The sequence below is a fragment of the Cetorhinus maximus genome, chromosome 23, assembly GCF_964194155.1.
Source record: "Cetorhinus maximus chromosome 23, sCetMax3.hap1.1, whole genome shotgun sequence".
Classification (NCBI taxonomy): Eukaryota; Metazoa; Chordata; class Chondrichthyes; order Lamniformes; family Cetorhinidae; genus Cetorhinus; species Cetorhinus maximus.
In genome coordinates, this window is record NC_135901.1 from 54,345,042 (window position 1) to 54,366,282 (window position 21,241).

Consider the following 21,241-nt stretch of genomic DNA (forward strand, 5'->3'; position numbering starts at 1 on the left):
ACATGGCAGGCATCTTTTTTGACAGTGAGCTGGCACTTATTGCATCTTTCGCGTTTGTGGTTGTATGTTCAGTGAATGTAATATCTCACAGTCGCATTACATTTCCTCTTCACCATTTCACAAAATAAACATTCAGCAAAGTGAGTGTATCTTTCTGCTGGCAGCGGGTGATTGGAGAGTGCGGGGCCGGAATATTGCTGCTTTTGTGCTTTTCCCTGTCTCACTCACTGTGGAGCTGAGGAAGAGAGAATAATTGATGGGTTTGTTTGAATGCAATAACTTCACATGTTTCTAATGAATTAGATGTAATTACATAGTCGTTCATTGTTTTTATTGTGTTTGGAATGAACATTCATAACAAAAACATTGGTGTGGGAACTCACTGGGTAAGGATAGAGTTTGCAACGTTTGTGGGACATTTTTTTGCAGTTCAAGTAGCCAATGACAACCCAGAACTGTGTGACAATGAATGCTGATGGAGAGAAACCAGTGCAAACTCCGTTTCTGGGTAGCCTCGAACCACCAACCTTCTGGCTGATAGACAACGCGATGACCAATTGCACCACAGAGACTGATACAAGCTTCACCTGCAAGGTATCCTAAAGCAGGGTGTCTGCGAGTTAAAGCTTCAGATTGCTGATACAGGAATGACCATTGCTCTCTTAAGAGTTTTACTCTTCCAAAATTAAAGGGTGGGGCATTTATTGTGGTTACATGGAAACAGTCAGATCCCACCCACTGCAGACACATCCGTGTCATCGGGAACCAGCTCTCCTACAACCGGTGCCGCCTCCCTTCGAGCTTTTCGGTGTCTTGTCTGTTACCAAGTATTCTGATTGTCCTGAAGCCGATATTAGGTTTGGATTCCTGATGTGCAGTAACGAGAATCCTTTCAATGTCTCAGATCAGTTAATTTCACTGATAACATCAGAATCAATGTTCCAGCGTCTTAAAGAAGGGAAAGGTGCCTTGACTGTCTCTGGTCAGTCAGACAGTTTACCCATCATTCTCCTCGGATTCCGGTTCCCAAAGAGTTTCTAAAGATTCAGAAAGCTGGAGACTGGGTTTTGTGTTTTGGTTCCTTCTCCATTTTCCCACCTGCCAATTGACAATATTTTCCAAATATTGAGGAGAAGACAGCAAAGCGGCCTCGAGGCCACAATCAGATCAGCCACGATCTTACTGAATGGCGGATCAGGTTCAAAGGGCCGAATGGCCTCCTCCTGATCCTCATTCCTCTCTTCCTGTGACACAGCCCGAATAAACTCATGACTTTAACAAATTGCCTTCGGAATTAATTTTCAATTAAATGAAATGAAAACCATCCAACCATTTCCGCGTTTCTTATTTCTGTTCATCTGTAAACATTTAATAAATCTGCAGCCTGAAATGGAACAATAATTGGCCAAGTTGGTGACATCCTTACTTTCTGTGTGTTTGTCTCTCCTTAGGTCTCTGTCACTCTCGGTGTATACCTCTGTGTGTGAAAATGTGGTTCAGTTCCCCGAGGGGTGTGGACACATTTTTCCCATCACAAACTTTCTTTACATTCGTTGTGCAGCTTTATATCAAAATTTCACAGAAAAAAAATATCAGGAGAGAAGACATAAGAGGAGTTGTCAATGTTTGGAAAGAGCTGCAAGATTCAGCGAGAAGTTTTCTTGTTATTTCGCACGAGATTTGGAACCAGGTCTGGAAAATATTTGTGTCTGTGCAAACAGCAAAATCGCCCCCATTACCCCTATATTTTGTCTTTCACCACCCTCTATATAGTCAGTGCTTTGCACCCTATCGCAGCCCTTCTCTCATTCCCTATATTCATCTCTTTATTTGCTGCAAGGATGACATTTCCAGCTCTGCAACATAACTTCAGTACGCACTTCACAGATTCAGGCACAGCTTTTATGTTTTTAATCAAGAAACAACTCCGGCTTGTTTTAACATTTTGCACGAGGTCAATGAACCTTCATTCCTTGACGGGGAATCGAACCCAGGCCGCGGAGAAGCACCGAATTCAAACCAATAGACCTCCAGGGAAGCTGCTCACGAGAATTACAGTCTGGCTGATTATTGCTACCTGTGCCCTTTATTTTCATTTCAGACCCCTTTCACCAGAGACACGTTTCTCCCACAAAATAACACGTTTATGTAAAACACAGACAGAATTCATTGCCACTCAAAAAGACACCAAAAGCCAACTCTCCTGTTACCCAACGAGTTCCAATAGCAATGATTCTTTACCCCTGAATATTAATGCCAAATATAATTTAACAGCTGATCAACCGTCTACCTGCATATTACACATTCAAAATCTATGAAGTTATTGGATTGAAATAAACCCATCAATTGTCCTCTCTTCCTCAGCTCCACATTGAGTGAGTCAGGGAAAAGCAGCAATATTCCGGCCCCGCACTCTCCAATCACCCACTGCTAGCAGAAAAATACACTCACTTTGCTGAGTGTTTATTCTGCAAAATGGTGAAGGGCGAGTAGAAGATGCTTGCAAGATATTGCATTCAGCTAGTATTCCACAACCAACAGGAACAATTCAACTTCTCTCTCACTTAAGAGAGGGAGTTTTGACAATGTTTCTGTCTGGTTTATGAACCGGGGACTTTTCGCGTGTAAGGCGAACGTGAAAACCACTACACTACAGAAACACTGCGGTAAAATGAGCCCAATGCACCTGATTACAATACAGTCCTGCAGCAGCACTCTGGGTGTTTCTTTAGAGGAAATGGAATTCGGCTGTTCTCATAGGAATGCTGGAGACAGACTGATCAACAATGTCATCATCTAATGACACAGCAAGTTAGAAGGTCATCAGATCATCATATCTATCCGGACCAGGTTCGTGGCGGTGAAAGTACCAAATCCTAACCACTAAACCTATCTATGCCAGCTTCTGTTGTGAAGATAAACCAATTAGTCTCAATGTAATTCTCTCTTTTCATAAACCTGATGCTTATCCACTTCAAGTAACTGTCCAATTCACTTCTGAAGAAGGAGTTTCTGCAGAATCCATGCAGTTTGCCTGAATTAACAAAGTTTCCCTGAGTAAATCACATGATGAGCTTGACTTTGGTTCATTATACTGTTTTCGATATAACCATTACTCATTTACACAATTGATTTCGTACTGAATTTACAAAAGACGTTTATTCTGATTCAGCATGTCCTTATTATTACTGAGTTAATATTTACATTCTCATTACGTTTCCTCTTCAACCTACCGACCAAGTCTGTTATAGAACTGAGATAAATGATTGTTACAGAAATCCAAAGAGCTGGTTCGATCACATGCTTCAATAGATAGTATAGCTAAATTGGTTTAAAATAATTTAGAACTGGGTATGGAATCTTATAGAGGATAAGTATTTGCCTTGGAAACAGGAAAGCGAGTAACAGTGGAAAAAAAATCCCATGGTTTTCATTTCGAGATTTGGTGAATACTTGCAGATGAACGGAAATGCAGGAACTTGGAAATGAAGCAAGAAAAATACACGGGAGAGTTTGGAAGGTTTTGATTCAATTTAACTAATAATTAATTCTGGAGACACCAAAAGGAAAAGACAGGGACCAGCGCAGTCGGCAGGATTCAAAACTACGTGGGGAGATTCCAAATGGTTTTCGAGTCTAAACTTAACCACTCGGCCACAGCAACGAGCCTTCAACGTGTATTAACGTTGTTCATATGAAATCATGCGATTGTTACAGCTGAGGAAGAGGGCTTTCGGCCTGATTGATTCCAGGTCACCCTGCAAATTGTACTGCCTTGTTATTCCGAGCACAGTAAAGCACTGCAAACTTCAATGCCGGGAGCAACCCTCGGGTATTTGCTCAGGTGAGGAACCAGCTGAAGCTTTCAATATTGGCTTTCTTAACTCCGAGTTTGCAAATGGGAATTGTGCAATGGCTTGAAAGCGAGAAAACGCTGGGTTAAGAAGAAAGAGAAGGAAATTGAGATTAAATAGAAAGCTGTTTGTACAAAACTGACAAAGACACCATGGGTGGAAGGTCCTCTTACTGCGCTGTGCCATTTGATGATGACATTGTTGATCAGTCTGCCTCCAGCATTCCTAATGAGAACAGCCGAATTCCATTTCTTCAAAACAAAGACCCAAAGTGCTGCTGCATGACGTCACCGCTTAACATTCCAGACAGCTCCATTGGGGTCTTTACAGCGCAGGGTTTGTGCAGGGCAGTGGGGGTCACAGTCATTTCATATGTGACAAAGCAACGGTTTGAAGCTGGGAAAGAGCATTATCCAAGTTTGTTCAAGTGGGGGTGAAAGTTCACTAATTTGTATTTGTTGTTAAATATTAACACGAGGGTTCGAATCCTGCTGACTAAGATTTTCAACGTTTGTGATTTTAAATGAATTAGTTGTCATTTAATAAGAAGAAAACCGATGCAAGTACAGCAGTATTTTCTGGAAATCTTCCCCTGGAAGAACATTCAGGGAAATTGCTTTTAGGAATGGAACAATAACTGAGCCAAGTTGGTGACATCCTCGCTTTCTGGGCGTGTGTCTCTCTTTAGGCCTCTGTCACTCTCGGTGTATATCCCTCTCTGTTTTTCTGTGATTGTCAATGTGGTTCAATTCCCTGAGGGGTAAACGTGTTTTTAACGTCGCAAACGTCATTCGAATTAGTTGTGCAACTTCATGTTAAAATGTTACAGAAAAAAATATCAGTGCGAAAGATAAAAGAGGATATTGGTCAAAAGTAGCCTCCATAAGCCAAAAATCAAGCCTGATTGGTAGTTTCTCGGGTAGTCCAGTGACTCGGATTCGGCACCTTCATTGGACCAACAGCGATTAGGTTGGAGGGTTTTGGAAATTGACAGTTACATATGAGCAGCTTGTGGGACTATTTCACCTCACTGTCAATTTCATGTTCCAGCTCACTGCAACTGTTATTTTTATTGGCGGAAGAAGTGGTTTGTGCTGAGCCGAAACATGTAGTTTTGTGGTGAAAGAAATCTGAAATGAAAACAAAAATAGGCAAAAGCAGTGTAGATAAGCCAAATCGCATATCTTTTCCGCAACTTCCCTGGTGGTTAGCATTTGGTGCTCCCTCAGCCGTGGCCCGAGTTCGATGCACGGCCGTGGAAATAAGTCAGATTGACCTTGTGAACTTGTTAAAACGAGTCTTGATTGTTTATTGCTTGAAAACATTTAACAGCTCCACCAGAGTCAGTGGACTGAAAGTTTAAGCTTCGCCTCAGGCACACAAGAAGTTCGAGAACAAACACAAGGCGTAGAGTGAGCGAATGAACGAAAAAATGACAAGGGCTGGTTGCAAATCACTGACCATGGAATTTGTGGTCAAAATATGGGTGAGAAGGATAAATCTTGCTGCCTCCTGTTTGCACTGGTACAAATATTACTCCTGATGGATCAGCAAATTACAACTGCTCTTTGATAGCAGCAGGCCCGACCGAATGGCCTCTTTCTTTGCTGTAGCTTTCTATAATTTTATGTTTTCCAACACCACAGATGCTTCTTCCACAGTCTTTCTGCCATTTTATAACCCAGTCCATCGAGATGTGCTTTCTTACCTTGTATTCGGCTCGTCTGAAAACAAATTATGGAGCAAATTCAGCGAGTTTTCGTGTCATTTCTAGCACAAGATTTGTCACGAGACTAATTGAACGACACATTAATGGTGCCAATCCTTTACTGGAGCTCACCGTGTCCAGAGAGCACTGTTACCATCAGCCTGTTATGTACCTTCTTGCAGTACATCTGCTGAACAATATAAGCTTATCACAGCTCTGCTTTCTCCACATTGAAATCCAATGTGAAAATATGAACAATTTCAAAGCTGAACAACGTACATAAGGAGGGTGTGACCGTGGATAATCGGCACTGTGTACATCCCCGTAATCGGCATCTGGGAGAATCAGGAAGATGAGATCCTGGTGTCTCTTTACCCTGTTGTGTGCAAACATTTCAACTTGTGTCTTACATTCTCACGAACTGGCTTTATCTTCATCAAGCAGCTAATTGACCTGGGAGCTGGACGGGTAGAGGGAGCTGGAGGCGAGGCAGGGACAGAAGCAGAAACAGATGCGACTTGAAAGTGGTTTGAATTTGATGCCTGTCAGTCACTTTCAGTAAATTTCACGGTAGCCGCAGTGGTTAGGTTGGTGGTTTTTTTTCAAAGCAGCAAGAATTTTTAAAAATTACAAGGCTTAAACCCACAACTCTGAGATAAAGGGTCATATGCTCAGCCAACAGAGCGAGACGGACATGTGGGGGGAAAAAATCCTCCAAATCCCAAAATACATGGAGAAAAAATGTTCCTTTCCGCCTGATAAATCAGCTTGTTCTGAATTTCAAAGTGTAGAAGGAAATCGATCTACAAAAGCCCCAAGGTTGCAATGCATTCCTCTCAATCATCAATAACATCGTTCACATCTTCCACTTCTGAGCTGCGTCTCCTTCCAAACATTGCAAACCCCTACTGCATCTTTTATCCTGATATCTTTCTCTGCAACATTTTAATATGAAGCTGCACCACTAATGTGAATAAAGTTTGTGCTGGTAAAAATGTGTTCACCCCCTCAGGAGCTGAACCACATTGACACAAACAGAGGAACACACACAGACATCGACACTGAGAGTGACAGAGGGCACGGGTTTGTCTCTGAGGAGAGACAAACACCCAGATAGCAAGCATGACACCAAGTTTTGTTCCAGTTCCAACTGCAAGTTTCGTGAATGTTTTCGTGAATAATGGGAAATAGGAAAACTCCCGAATGTTTGGATGGATTTTATTCAATTGAACTGATAATTAACTCTGGAGACACACAGTTAAAGCCAGGAATAATGAGAAGCGGGAAACCCCAATGGAGTTGAACTCTATGGCCTTAACCACTCGGCCACGATGACTGGCCCAATGCACAGGCTAATGTTCTTGGTAGAAAATCATACAGACTGCAGCATAGGAGGGCGGATCTCCAGCCCCACCACCAATTCTCCACCACATCCCGATAGCCCTTCATTCCGTCAGAGTCCAAATATCAGGAGAATTTTTGGATGAAAGTAAAATACTGCGGATGCTGGAAACATGAAATAAAAACAGAAAATGCTCGAAAACTCAGCGGGTCTGACAACACCTGTGGAGAGGGAAACAGAGCTAACCTTTCAGGTTCATATGACTCTTCTTCAGAGCTAAAGAGGGTTGCTGCATGTTTTTTTCTTCCATTGATCCGATAGTTAGTTCTGTAAACACCTGGTTGAAATCAGCAATAATGAGAAGCACAGTCCATAAGATTTGAACATTCCTGGAGAGATTCGATGCATGTTGAAACCATCCATTCAACAACTCAGCCGTGATGATTGACGAACTGTCTAATGCTTTTCACTCGATCATCAACAACATCATTCATAACTTCCGATTTTTGTTGCACCTCCTTCCAAATATTGGGATCCATTTTCCTCAGGTTTTGTTCCTGGGTTTAACATTTACCTGCTTTGTGCCCTCATTTTGAAACCAGCTTGCCTTCAATATCCAACACAAATTGAATTGAAAACCTGACGGACAAACAATGGAAAACAAGTCAATCTGTAGCACAAATCCCATGGTGCTCATTTTCAGATTCACAACAGTCAGATTTTCAATAAAATGAAGGAGTTTTCCAGTGAAACGATATAGAAAGTAGCTGTGACTTTTATTTGTGACTCACTCACTCGGGTATTCTGTAAATGCTGCTCGGAGGTTTAGTGACCGGGATATAATCTACTTGAATTTTCCTGAGCTTGTGCTCCGTGTATTGAGAGGCTTGGCCCGGGTTGGGGTATCTTGCATCCAGGGATGGGCAGTAACCCGCTGATTGAAGCTGCAGCAGCCGCTTTCTGCTGGCAGTGGCTGAATGGAGAGTGCGGGGCTGGAATATTGCTGCTTTTCTGCTTTTCCCTGTCTCACTCACTGTAGAGCTGAGGAAGAGAGAATAATTGATGAGTTTGTTTGAATCCAATAATTTCATGGATTTCTAATAAGTTATATGAAGGTACTTAGTGGGTCCAAATCTTTTCTCATTACATTTGACAGAAAAGTTATTTTTTAAAAAACCATTCACATTGGAACTCACTAGATAACAGTAGAGCTGGCAACGTTATGGGAATGTTATCTTGCAGCTCAAGTCCCCATTGACAAACCAGGACCCTGTGAAAATGAATGTTGACGGGGAGAAAACGGCAAAAGCTTCACCATTGGATGGTCTCGAAACAACAACCATTCAGATGGCAAACAAATACAATGACCAACTGTGCCACAGAGAATGATACAAACCCCAGTTGCAAGATATCCCCAGCAGGGTGTCAGTAAGTCAAATCTTCAAATTACCACCACCCAAATGACCATTGTTCTCGATCAGCTTTACTCTTCCAAAATAAATTGTGGGGCATTCATTGTGGATACATGGAAACAGTCTGATCCCACCCACTGAAGACACATCCATGTCACTGGGAACCAGCTCTCCCTCAATCAGTGCCGTCTCCCTTCGAGGCTTTCGCTGTCTTGTCTGTTACCAAGTATTCTGAGTGTCCCGAAGCCGATATTAGGTTTGAATTCCTGATGTGCAGTAACGAGAATATTTTCAATGTCTCAGATCAGTTAATTTCACTGATAACATCAGAATCAATGTTCCAGCACCTTAAAGAAGGGAAAGGTACTTGACTGTCTCTGGTCAGTCGGGCAGTTCACTCTTCATTCTCCTCTGACCCCATTCCTCAAAATGGATTTTCCTTTTCTTCTTGAGTTCCCTGACCACATCTGGCAGCAACTATGGATTGAGAGGCATAATTAACAGTTCGGATGCAGTGTCGTTCTGACGAAAGGTTAAAGACCTGAAATGAATACCATGTTTCCCTCCCGACAGACACAACAGATCTGCTGAGAATTCAAGAATTTTCAGTTTTTATTTCAGATATCCAGCATTTGCAGTATTTTGTTTTTCTTTAACTGATTCTTTAACTAAGTGCTAAGAATGTGGAACCCATTACCAGAAGGGTTTGAGATCTATGTTTGAGCTGAGGACGTATAGGTAAACTCACACTGTAAACAGATCATTCACCAGCTGGAAAAGGAAGGGGATTCACTCTATCATCCCATTTACAGACACAGCAACACAGTCTCACCAGTGCAACACCTGCTGGTTGGATCATACCTAGCACAAAGGAAGATGGTTGTGGTTGTTGGAGATCAGTCATCTCAGCTCCAGGACATCGCTTCAGGAGTTCCTCAGGGTAGTGTCCTCGGCCCCACCATCTTCAGCTGCTTCATCAATGACCTTCCTTCCATCATAAGATCAGAAGGGGGGATGTTCACTGATGATTGCACAATGTTCAGCACCATTCACGACTCCTCAGATAATGAAGCCGTCCATGTCCAAATGCAGCAAGACCTGGACAATATCCAGGCTTGGGCTGACAAGTGGCAAGTAACATTCGCACCACAGAAATGTCACGCAAAGACCATCTCCAACAAGAGAGAGAATCCAAACATCGTCCCTTGATGTTCAATGGTGTTACCATCACTGAATCCCCCACGATCAACGTCCTGGGGGTTACCATTGACCAGAAACTGAACTAGACTAACCAATAAATACTGTGGCTACAAAAGCTGGTCAGAGGCTAGGAGTCGTGTGACAAGTAACTCACCACCTGACTTTCCAAAGCGTGTCCACCATCTACAAGGCACAAGTCGGGAGTGTGATGGCATACGCCCCATTTGTCTGGATGAGTGCAGCTCACACAACACTCAAGAAGATTGACACCATCCAGGACAAAGCAGCCGGCTTGATTGCTACCACATCCACAAACATTCACTCCCTCCACAACCAATGCACATTGACAGCAGTATGTACCATCTACAAGATGCACTGCAGGAATTCACTAAGGCTCCTTAGACAGCACGTTCCAAACCCACGGCCACTACCATCTAGAAGGACAAGAGCAGCAGATGCATGGGAACACAACCACCATGAAGTTCCACTCCAAGTCACTCACCATCCTGACTTGGAAATGTATTGGTGTTCCTTCACTGTTACTGGGTCAATATCCTGGAACTCCCTTCCTAACAGCGCTGTGGGTGTACCTACACCACATGGACTGCAGTGGTTCAAGAAGGCTGTTCATCACCACCTTTTTAAGGGCAACTGCGGACACTGCAATAAATGTTGGCCTAGCCAGCGAAGATCACATCCCGTGAATGTTTTTTTTTAAAAATTCAGATACTTCATGTGTGCAAAGGGCTTTATTCAGTTTCCCCACATGGTAACACTCCACCTTTAAAAGTTCAAAGGATTTGATCCAAAATCAGAGTACTGCTACTGGCAAGACACGGTTTAAATGTACCAAGTATGGCGGAAATATAATTACTAGCTCACCCCATCTGCTGAGACTCCATTGAGTTCAGATCTAACTGACGGGGTTTGTTCTGCTGCTCATTACATCCAGGAGAGAATTATGGTGGATGCCAGATTGCAACAATTGATTCAACAATTTTATATCTTGGCCCAATGGCACTCATTGTATTCTGCTTACAGGACATAGGTTTCCATTCTGCATTATCGCCTTTCAATGGCGGGGTGGTCACCCAGCATTCGCTGCGGGACAGAATGTGCCCTATCCTTATTAAAGCAGCTCCCTGCACATGCGCATTGAGCTGTGTGTGCGAGCGCGCGCGTGATTGGAGCATGCGCAATTCGGTGTGTTTCATGAGCATGTGCAATGCAGGTCTGTGACTGAAGCTGCTCAGAGCGCGTGAGAGAATGTCGAGCGGAGCAAACTAACAGAGTTAATGGGTGTGTGAGGAGGAATGGAGCCAGCACAGTGGGCAGGGAGGCTTCATAAAGACACAGTTCAGGCCGTAGACCCCAAATAACAAGGTACCGGTCTTGTATTTGCAGAGAACGGGCCGAAAAAGTCTGGATTTCTCCCTTTGCCAGGCCCGGGGTAACGGCCGCCATCTTTATAGGGGGCAATGTGCTGTAGGGCGCATGCGCGGTCATCCTGGTCCAGGTAACAGGAGGAGAGAATGTGGTGAATTTGCATCCTGGACTCTCAGGGATTTGATTTTGGACACTCCTTTTACAGGGGGTTTGAAGCGGAGGATTTACACTTCACCAAGAGAAATATTTGTCTCTTCTGATATAGGTCTTGTAAATTTCTTTTGCAGGATATTAGAAGGGGAGGATTTCAAGACAGGAAACTCAAATCAACAATCATATTCAAGTCTCACAGTCACTCAATTCCTCAGAAACTGAATATTATCAGCTTTTGAATGTGGAAAGAATAAGGTTTGTTTGTTTTATTTATGCTATGAGATTTTGAACATCTGTGTGACTGGAAATGGAGAGGAGGAGACCACAGAAGGATTTGTAACCAGGGATGTGAAGTTTAAAATTGATGTGTTGCTTCACCGGGAGCCTGTGTAGGCCAATCCGCAGAGTGCTGATGGGGGGAAGGGACACGGTGTGAGTAAGATTTTTTTAGATTTGATAGAGGTATTCAAAATCATCAGGAGTCTAGACAGAGTTGAGAGGGAGAAAATATTCCCATTGGTGGAAGGTTCAAGAAGAAGAGGGCAAAAATTTAAGGTAATTGAAAAAGAATCAATGGAGATATTAGTAGAAACCTTACCACACAGTGAGTGGTTAAGATCAGGAATGCTCTGCCTGAGAGTGTGGTGGAGGCAGGTTCGATCGAAGCATTCAAGAGGGAATTGGATTAATACCTGAAAAGGGAGTGTGTGCAGGGTTATGGGGAGAAGGTATGGATTGGCATTAAGTGAATTGCTCATTCAGAGAGCTAGTGCAGACGGCGTGGGCCGAATAGCCTCTTTCTGTGCTGTAACAATTCTGTGACTCTGTGATACAGAGAGTGAAATTTTGGATAATCTCAGGTTTATGGAAGTTGAATGTGGGAGGCCGGATAGGAAAGTGTCAGCATCGTCATGTCTAGAGGGAACAAAGGAATGGATGAGAGTTTCGGAAATGGTTGAGCTGAGGTAATGGCAAAGCTGGGCGATGTTACTGAGGTGGATCTACCTGATCACAGACCTTCCATTTTGTTCTTCCCTCACAATCCCCCTTTCACTGACTCAAAACCTATTACATCTCTATCTTTCCTGAGTGTTTCCGACATCTTCTGTTTTTATTACTGATGTGGAAATGGGCGGTCTTGGTGATGATGTGGATATGTGGTTGGAAGCTCATCTTGGGGTGAAATATTTCACCATGATTGTGAACAGTCTGGTTCAGCCTCAGACAGTTGTCAAGGAGAGGGATGGAGTCGTTGAATAGGGAGTGGAGTTTGTAGTGGGCCTGAAGACAATGGCTTCAGTCTTCTCAGTATTTAAATGGAGGAAATTTCTGTTCATCCAGTATTGGATGCCGGACAAGTCAGGACAGTGTCACATGCACCTGTTACCCTGGTCCTTCCAGGTGGTGAAGGTTGAGGGTTTTGGAGATTCTGTCGAAGGTCCAGTGGAGTTGTAGATGTATAAAATCTCTCTCTTTCACCCCTGCCTCTCCCATCTCCCTCTCTGTTTCCTCCCAGAGATGCTGGTGTTTTGTATAGGCCTAGACTAGTTGGCAGGTTCCATTCGTGAAGGACATTAGTGAACCAGTTGGGTTTTTATGACAATCCAGCAGTTTTCATGGTCACTTTTTCCTAGTGTCGGTCCCACAAGTTCCCAGATTCATTCAGCTCAATTTCATAACCTGCCTTTGTGTTTATGTGGGTTCTCTCTCACTTCCTTTTTTCTGTTTTAACCCAATTTCACAGGGCATTAGAAGGGGAGGATTTGAAGTCGGGAAACCCAAACCAAACATCACATCAGGATCTGACAGTGTCGCCAATTCATCGTAACCTGAATATCATCGGATTTTGAACATGGAGGGAAAAAGCACCGTTCACCGTGGGGAGAAACTGTGCATGTGTTCTGTGTGTGGACGAGGCTCCTGCCGATCATCTGACTTGTCAGAATACAAGTGCAGTCATACTGGGCAGAAACCGTGGAAATGTGGGGACTGTGGGAAGAGGTTCAGTTGGAAATTCATCGGCGCACTCACACTGGAGAGAGGCCATTCACATGTTCAGTGTGTAAAAAGGGATTTTCTGATCCTTCAACTCTACTGAAACACAAGGGAATTCACACTGGGGAGAGGCCATTCACCTGCCCTGAGTGTGGGAAGGGATTCACTCAGTTATCCACGCTGCAGACACACCAGCGAGTTCACAATGGGGAGAGGCCATTTACCTGCACTGTGTGTGAAAAGGGATTTGCAGATGCATCCACCCTACTGAAACACAAGCGAGTTCACACTGGGGAGAAGCCATGGAAATGTGGGAACTGTGGGCGAGGATTTAATAGACCATCCCAGCTTGAAATTCATCGACGCACTCACACTGGAGAGAGACCATTCACGTGCTCTGTGTATGGGAAGAGATTCACTCAGTCATCCATCCTGCAGACACATCAGCGAGTTCACACGGGGGAGAGGCCATTCACCTGCTCAGTGTGTGGAAAGGGATGCACTCGCTCATCCCACCTGCTGAAGCACCACAGAGTCCACAAGGAACTGCAGGGTTTGGATTTTCTTACAAATGCCATTCAGATCTGAACAGTGTTCATTGGGGTCTGTTTCTGCTGATGTTAATAAACTCCAACCCAGTAAAATTCAAATAAATCTGCTTTGTGTTAGGTAAACTGTGTGTCGAGCCTTTATAATATCTCTAACACAAGTTAGTTACTTTTGAAGGGCTCTCCCTTACCCCTGCCTCCTTCATCCTCACCTCCAGCTAGAATATGAGGAACTCATGGAGCTTCTTTGTCACTAAGACTTAGACAATCCGATCAGCTGCTTCCCTCCCTTCCAATCTCCCACCGGGACAAACTGTCTCTAAAGTTCCCCCTTGTCCAAGACCTGAGCCCACATCTTTCTCCAGTTTCTCTCCCACCTTCCCTCATGACCTCTCAGTGCCCTCTGTGGGCACCACCTTCTCTCTCAACCCTATTGCCACTAAACGACTGACAACACAACTTCCCCATCTTTGCTAACATTGTCAATGGTTTTCTCTTTTCAAGTACTGTTCCTCTCTCCTTTAAAACTTACGTCATTACCACTGTCCTTAAATAAAAACACAAACCCTTCAGCATCTTTGCATGCTGCCGCCCCATTTCTAGTCTCACTTTCCTTTCAAAAATACTTAAACGTTTTGTAATCTCCCAAATCCATGTCCATCTTTCCTCGGACACCAGGTTTGAATCCCTCCAATCAGGTTTATTCCCCACCACAGTTCCAAAACAGTTCTTATTGAAGCCACAAATGACATTATATATGGCTGTGACAAAGGTAATATTTCCCTTCTGGTCCTTCTCGACCTGTCTGTGGAGGGCCTCCCTCTCTCTGGCCTTGGCTTCCATGTGATGTTCTGAATGATGACAGTATTAACCTTCTCCCTAACCTGTCCTAACCCTTCTGCTCGTTCATTTATTGAAACCTTTTTCCCTCCAGTGGTAACGATGACTTTCCCTGTCTGCCCTATTATTCCTTAAAGTCAGCCCTTGAATTGTTTGTACATTGTTTCATCAGTAACAAATGTTGAAATGTCTGCTCCACACCCACAGGGTTTCATCTGTTTAAAGTCACAAACTGAAAGGTCCACTTTTCTCCTGGAGTTTGAGACAATCCGTTTTCAGAATGATGCAGAGTTTCAGCCAATGAGGGAGATCCGGGCTCAGCCCCGCCCCTCATTCACTTTCATTGGCTGGAGGAGCAGCTGCTCCCATTCGGTCATCCAGCACTGCCTACTTCTCCTATTGGTCCGCAACTGCCGTCAATCAGCCGGGCATTGTGAGCTGTCAGGTGAGTGGCCAGTGTCGGGGGGCGGGGTTTATAAATCCCGAGTGCGGCCCCAGTGCCGAATCTGAACCAATCAACATTCTCCACTCTCTCAATCCGCCGCTTCCGGCTGCTCTCCGGCACCAACCTCAAGCAAAGAGAGCAGGAGACTCCGAGCATGCGCATTCCACCCAGACAACCCGCGGCAGATAGGGCGGTTTCTCAGGCGCACGGGATTGTGGGTAATCTGGCCGCCATTACAATGCCAGTTTCAGTTTATTTCCGGACTTAACATTGAGTTCAATCACTTCAGCCCATTAACTCTCTCCTGCATCCTCACCCCTTTTTTTATCCACTATTTTCAATATTAATTTTCACTTTTTAATTGTTATTTTTTCCACTTATTGTTATTATTATTTTTAAAATTCATTTTCAATTTTATTCATCGTTTTATCCCCACCTTATAGCCTATTTTCGATCTTTTCTCCCACCACCTTCCCCTCCCCCCACCCCACCCCCACTAGAGCAATCTGTCAGTTGCTCATGTTTTTTTCCAGAGTGCTTACCCTTGTCCGACTATTATCACATTCTGCTTTCTACCCTTAATGTCACCATTAGCACCTCATTTCGCCAGTACCATCACCGTCAACACCCTTTGACTTTTTGTTTATGACATCTTTGGCAATCTCTCTTTTAACTCCACGTATCGCTGGCCTTCAATGCAGCTTCACCTGCTCCACCCCCATTAAGCAGTATAAATTTCACCACATTTTTATTCTCTTCGCTCTGAAGAAGACTCATAAGGACTCGAAGCGTTAACTCTGTCTTTCTCTCCACAGATGCTGTCAGACCTCCTGAGTTTTTACAGCATTTTTTGTTTTTGTTTCAGATTTCCAGCAGCCACACTATTTTGCCTTTATCAGTTATTTTTTTTTGTCTGAATCTGTTAATTTATGTATTGGAAGCTAAGTAAGATCAAGTGCACATCTCATTCAATGTAAATTTTCATTGGATCATCAGACTCTTTGAACTCCACCTCTTCTAACAATAAACCAAGAAGGACAAGGACAGCAGATAGATGGGAACACCACCACCTGGACGTTCCCCTCCAAGCCACTACCATCCTGACTTGGAAATGTATCGCCGTTCCTTCACTGTTGTCGGGTCAAAATCCTTGAACTCCTCCCTAACATCTCATGAATGAATAAAAATAAATTGTAAACGCAAAGCTTCCAGCCGGGATTGAACCAGGGACTTTCTCATGTAAAGTAAAGGTGATAATCAGTGCACTAGGGAAATGAGTGTGAATCCCCCCCGGACAGAGGGGAACTGACCATCCATCTCTAGCTCTAATTCCCAAACAGAAAATGCTGCCAAGAATCAGCAAGTCAGGCTGAGTCTGTGGCCGCTCTCACCATCTGAAACCGTCACAATGCCCGGCTGATTGACGGCAGCGCCGGACCAATAGGATGAGGGGGCAGCACTGGAGGACCGGCTGGTCCTCCAACCAATCGGAGTGAATGAGGGGCGAGGTCGGGCTGGTAGTGAAGCATGCGCAGTGTGAGTAATGGCGCTAGAGATAAGGTTCTTTCTCGGATCCGCAATCGGTGTGTGGGAGAATGGCGGGGCGAAGGGAACGATGGATCCAGTGGGTGAGCGGAGCGGTTTCGTAAACATGTTGTGTAAACCGCAAACCCGAAAAATCGAACTTCCCGGTTTCCCTGGGCCCGTCTCCCCTTTTGCACCGAGCAAGGCCGCAGCTTTCTCCCAGTTGCAGATCTTGATTAACGGCCGCCATCTTTATTTGGGGCAACGTGCAGCAGGGCGCATGCGCTGCCGCCATCTTTGTAGGGGGCAATGTTTTTGGAACCTTTTCAATGACTGATGGACAAGTTGTTCCCATTCTGTCTGCTTCACGCTTAGAGTTACAATGTCTTCTTGGTGAGACAGAGACAACGATATATGTCCAGGTCAGTAACAATAACTTGTATTTATATTGTGCCTTTAAAATAATGAAACTTTCCAAGACATTTCACAGAAATGTCACAAATTCACATTTGATACTGAGCCACAAGAAGAGATATTAGGGCAGCTTGGTCAAAGAGGTAGGTTTTAGGGAGAATCTTAAAAGGGGGAAAATGAGGTGGAGAGATTTAAGGAGGATATTTCAGAGCTTGTGGACTAGGCAAATGAAAGAACGGTCACCCATGGTGTAGCGATTAAAATCGGGAATGCTCAAGAGGCTGGAATTAGCTGAGGGTAGAGATCTCGGAGGGGTATATGGCTGGAGGCGATTACAAAGACAGGGATGATCACAACCATGGAGGAAAACAAGGATGATAACTTTAAAATGTTGGTGCTTATGAAAAGGAAACCTTTGTAGGTCACTGAGCACAGGGGTGCGGGGTGAACATGACTTTGTGTGAGTAAGCACACAGGTAGCAGAGTTTTACATGACCTGAAAATTACAGAGAGGTTGAATGTGGGAGGCCGGCCAGGAGAGCATTAGGCTAGTTAAGTCTAAAGGTAACAAAGGAATGGATGAGAGTTTCAGCAGCACATGAACTGAGACTGGGTGGAGTCAGGAGATGTTACTGATGTGGAAATAGGCGATCTTGGTGATGATGTGGCTATGTGGTTGGAAGCTCATCTTAAGGTGAAATATTTCACCATGTTTGTGAACAATCTGGTTCAGCTTCAGACAGTTACCAGGGAGAGGGATGGAGTCTGGCTAGGGAGTGGAGTTTGTAACAGGGACTGAAGAAAATGGCTTCTGCCTTCTCAATATTTAAATGGAGGAAATGTCTCTTTCCCAATACTGGATGTCAGACAAGTCAAGATGGTTTGTGACTTGGAGGTGATGGTGTTCACATACACCTGCTACCCTGGTCCTCCTTGGGATGGAAGCTGAGGGTTTGGGAGATTCTGTCAAAGCTTTAGTTGCATTGTAGATGTATAAAGTCTTTCACCCCCGTCTCACCTGCCCCTCTCTCCCTCCCTTTCTCTCCTGTAACAGAGGCCAGAGTCTTGTGTACATCCAGACCAGGTGGCATGTTCCCTTCCCTGAAGGACATTAGTGAATCAGTTGGGCTTTTGCAACAATCCACCAGATTTCATGGTCACTTATTCCTAGCTCCAGGCCCACAGATTACCAGATTCATTCAGCTCAATTTCACAACCTGCCTTTGTGTTTTTGTGGATTTGCTCTCACTCTCTTTTTTCTGTTTTAAATCAATTTTACAGGGTTTTAGAAGGGGAGGATTTGCAGTCTGGAATTTGAAACCAAACATCACATCTGGTTCTGATGGGGTCGCCCAATTTGTGGTAATCTGAATATCATTGGATTTTGAACATGGAAGGAAAAAGCACTGTTCACAGTGGGGAGAAACCGTACACGTGTTGTGTGTGTGGACGAGGCTTCAGTCGATCATCTGGTCTGTCAAGACATAAATATAGTCACAATGGGTAGAAACCACGGAAATGTGTGGACTGTGGTAAGGGATTCAATTACCCATCCAAGTTGGAAACTCATCAGTGCAGTCACACCGGGGAGAGGCTGTTCACCTGTTCTGATTGTGGGAAGGGATTCACTGATTCCTCGTCCCTGCTGAGACACCAGTGAGTTCACACCAGGGAGAAACCATTCACCTGCTCCAAGTGTGGGAAGGGGTTCACTGAGTCATCCTCGCTGCTGAGACACCAGCGAATTCACACTGGGGAGAGACCGTTCACCTGCTCTGAGTGTGGGAAGGGATTCACGCATTCATACAACCTGCTGACACACCAGCGAGTTCACACTGATGAGAGACCACATAAATGTCCAGATTGCGGGAAGTGCTATAAAGTTCCCGTGATCTGATGTGCCATCAACGTGTTCATATAGATGAGAGACCGTTCATGTGCCCCCACTGTGGGAGTGGGTTCAAGACATCGTCTGCACTCATTAAACACCAGCGAACTCACACTGATGAGAGATCATTCAGGTGTTCTCACTGTGGGACTGGGTTCAGGCGATCATCTCAACTCACTGTACACCAGCAAATTCACAGAGGGGAGAGACCGTTCACCTGCTCCGACTGTGGCAAGAGATTCATTCAGTTAAACTCCCTACTGAGACACCAGCGGCTTTACACTGGGGAGAAACCTTTCACCTGCTCCCAGTGTGGGAAGGGATTCACTCAGTTTTCCACCCTGCTGACACACCAGCGAGTTCACACTGGGGAGAGACCTTTTAAATGCCCAGACTGTGGGAAGTTCTTTAAAAGTTCCAGCGAACTGATGTCCCATCAATGTGTTCACAGTGACGAGAGACCATTCAGGTGCTCTCAATGCGGGACTGGGTTCAGGTGGTCGTCTGCCCTCATTTTACACCAGCGAGTTCACACTGGGCAGAGACCATTCACCTGCTCTGAGTGTGGGAAGGAATTCCTTCAGTCATCCCACTTGCTGAGACACCAGCAAGCTCTGGTGACTACAGTAATTGGATTTTGCTGTTAATCACATCCAGGACTGAATCATGTTCATTGGGGTCTGTTTCTGCTGATGTTAATAAACCCTGGCCCAATTCTAGGGGCTAATATTCTGGGTAAAAGTCAAATAAATCAGTTTTTTTTCCCAAACACACAGTGTGCTGAATCTTTTTAATATGTCAAACACAAGTTAGTTCCTTTTGAAGGGCTCTCCCTCTCTCCTCTCTCCTCCATCCTCACCTCCAGCAACAAGTGTGAGGAGCTCATGGAGCTTCTTTGTCACTAAGATTGAGACAATCCAATCAGCTGCCTCTGCTACTTCCCTCCCTTCCACTCGCCCACCAGGACAAACTGTCTCTGAAGTTCCCCCTTGTCTGAGCTCTGAACTCACATCTTTCTCTCTCGGGCCCGCATACCCAAGTTCAGATTGGAGAGAGGGTTTAAATGTTTAGATTGTGACAAGAGCTTTAACAACCCACATTCCCTGATGGCTCACAGCGGGGAGAGGTCATTCACCTGCTCCATGTGTGGGAAGGGATTCAATGATTCAATCAACCTGTTGACACAGCAGTGAGTTCACACTGGCGGAAGATCTTTTAAATGTCTGGATTCTGGGAATGTTATAAAAGTTCTGTGAAGCTGATGTGCCATCAACATATTCACATTGACGAGAGACAGTTTATGTACTTTTACAGTGGGACTGGGTTCAGGTGTTCATGTGAATTCAGTGTTCATCAGCGTACTCACATGGGGGACAGAGATCATTGACCTGTTCCAGGTGTGGGAAGAGATTCATTCAGTCATCCCACCTCAATACACATCAACTTGTTCACACTGATAAGGAACCTATTCAAAGTTCTGACTGTGAGCGGAGATTTGAAAGCAAAACGGATCTGCTGAAACACAAATACATTCACACTGGGGAGAGGCTGTTCACCTGCTCCATGTGTGGGAAGTGATTCACTCAGTCACCTCACCTACTGACAGACCAGCGAGTTCATAAGTGACTGAATGAGTTCAGTACTGCTGTGATTGCTGCTGTTAATCACATCCAGGACTGAACACTGTTCATTCTGACAATTGGGGTTTGTTTCTGCTGATGTTAATCGTGCTTGTAACCAGGCTGGAGTTTAATATTCTGGATAAATTTCAAACAAATCAGCTTTGTTTTGAAAACATTGTTGTAGTTTTTTGCCTTTCACACCTGAGTATTTAACAACACATTGTCACCACATTACCAGAAAGATATGGAAGTGTTGGAGAGGGTGCAGAGGAGGTTTACCAGGATGCAGCCTGGTCTGGAAGTTATTATCTATGAAGAGAGGTTGGAGAAACTCGGATTGTTCTCACTAGAGCGACGGAGATTGAGGGGCGACTTGATAGAAGTTTACAAAATTATGAGTGGCATGGACAGAGTAGATAGTCAGAAGCTTTTTCCCATGGTGGAAGAGTCAATTACTAGGGGACATAGATTTAAGGTGGGAGGAGAAAACTTTAGAGGAGATGTGCGGGGCAAGTTTTTTACGCAGAGGGTAGTGAGTGTCTGGAATTTGCTGCCAGAGGAGGTGGTGGAAGCAGGTATGATAGTGGTGTTTAAGAGGTAGCTTGACAAATACATGAATAGGATGGGAATAGTGGGATACGGACCCCGGAATTGCAAAATGTTTTAGTTTGACAGGCAATATGATCGGCACAGGCTTGGAGGGCCGAAGGGCCTGTTCCTGTGCTGTACTTTTCTTTGTTCTTTGTTATCACCTGGTTGGAGATCAGAAAGGACAATCTGGGTCGAGGAACATACAGCAAGAACAGGACTTCAACCTGGACACAGTCCCTCAGGGTCACACTGAGAGGGACAAACAGCACTTTGGTCTTTCTCCTCTCTCTTCACTGACAGCAAAGTCCTTGTGTGGCTT

The 21,241-nt window shown here is 44.5% G+C and overlaps 1 protein-coding gene and 1 pseudogene across 1 annotated transcript in view; both read left to right on the plus strand.

Annotated features, from left to right (window-relative positions):
- Positions 1-21,241, plus strand: part of LOC144698562 (uncharacterized) — a 1,040,782-nt gene that overhangs the window by 691,199 nt on the left and 328,342 nt on the right. The window lies entirely within an intron of this gene.
- LOC144698048 (uncharacterized) lies at positions 466-19,902 on the plus strand (annotated as a pseudogene).